We start from the raw sequence: 944 nt of genomic DNA, 5'->3' as shown, positions 1-944 counted from the left end.
AAAAAAATTTATTTGAGAGTATTTTGTGTTTTTGCTAACTATCAACAACATCGCAATCACACAACATTAAATCAACATACATAACAAACAAGCAATTGCTACCAAATATGTTGGCATATTTGGTGACTCATGGTAGGAGAACTTTATATTCCCATTGATAATCTCTTCCATGATGGGTATATTGGAAAAAGTAACAAAATCGGTTGGCACTTATATTATAATCTTGATGGTAATCTATTGGAAAATTAGTCAATAAAAAAATTAAATCCACTATTAGCAAGGGAAAGAACATGTAGAAAAGCTTGAAATCAGGTTTAGTCCATCATGGGAAGCACCAGCCGGTTCAAATTGGGTAAGCGACATCTTTTTGTCATCGCCATTGTTTTCATAGGTAAGGCACCAAGAGTAATTACATTGTTCAAAATATTTATGTTTTGGTAAATTTATTCTTCTTCAAAGATAAGAAACATGATTTTACCATCTGCAAAATCTTATGTTTCATCATTCCGTATTCAGTTAAACGCCAATTTCAAAACTCTTTCTCCTTCGTGGAGAAACTCACTAAACTGCAACACAATTTTCTTATCATATTCCTTGATTAGCACAACCGAAACTTAATTAAGATGCAACAAGATAAAGTGATCAATCTATGTCGCTAATTGATCATGGAACATAAAAGATCTTTTTTCCTTTTTAACTCAATATTGCATCCGCCAAAAGCCTAGCAAAACTCTCAAACTTATCAAAGACTTCGTCTTCATGAACATGCAAAAATAAACTTCTTTGAGGTCTCCTTATGGTTCCTTGCCTAGGTGCCTATATAACCTATTTGCAGCTAGTGAGTTTCAACCAAAATTTGCTTCTGGTCATCTTTTTACATATTTAATAATGTACTCTTTAACTGGATGTAGAAACAACAAAGAGAAATGATTCACAACACACAT

Source organism: Brassica oleracea, chromosome C7 (assembly GCF_000695525.1).
Source record: "Brassica oleracea var. oleracea cultivar TO1000 chromosome C7, BOL, whole genome shotgun sequence".
Taxonomy (NCBI): domain Eukaryota; kingdom Viridiplantae; phylum Streptophyta; class Magnoliopsida; order Brassicales; family Brassicaceae; genus Brassica; species Brassica oleracea.
Note: the sequence above shows the minus strand (reverse complement) of the source record.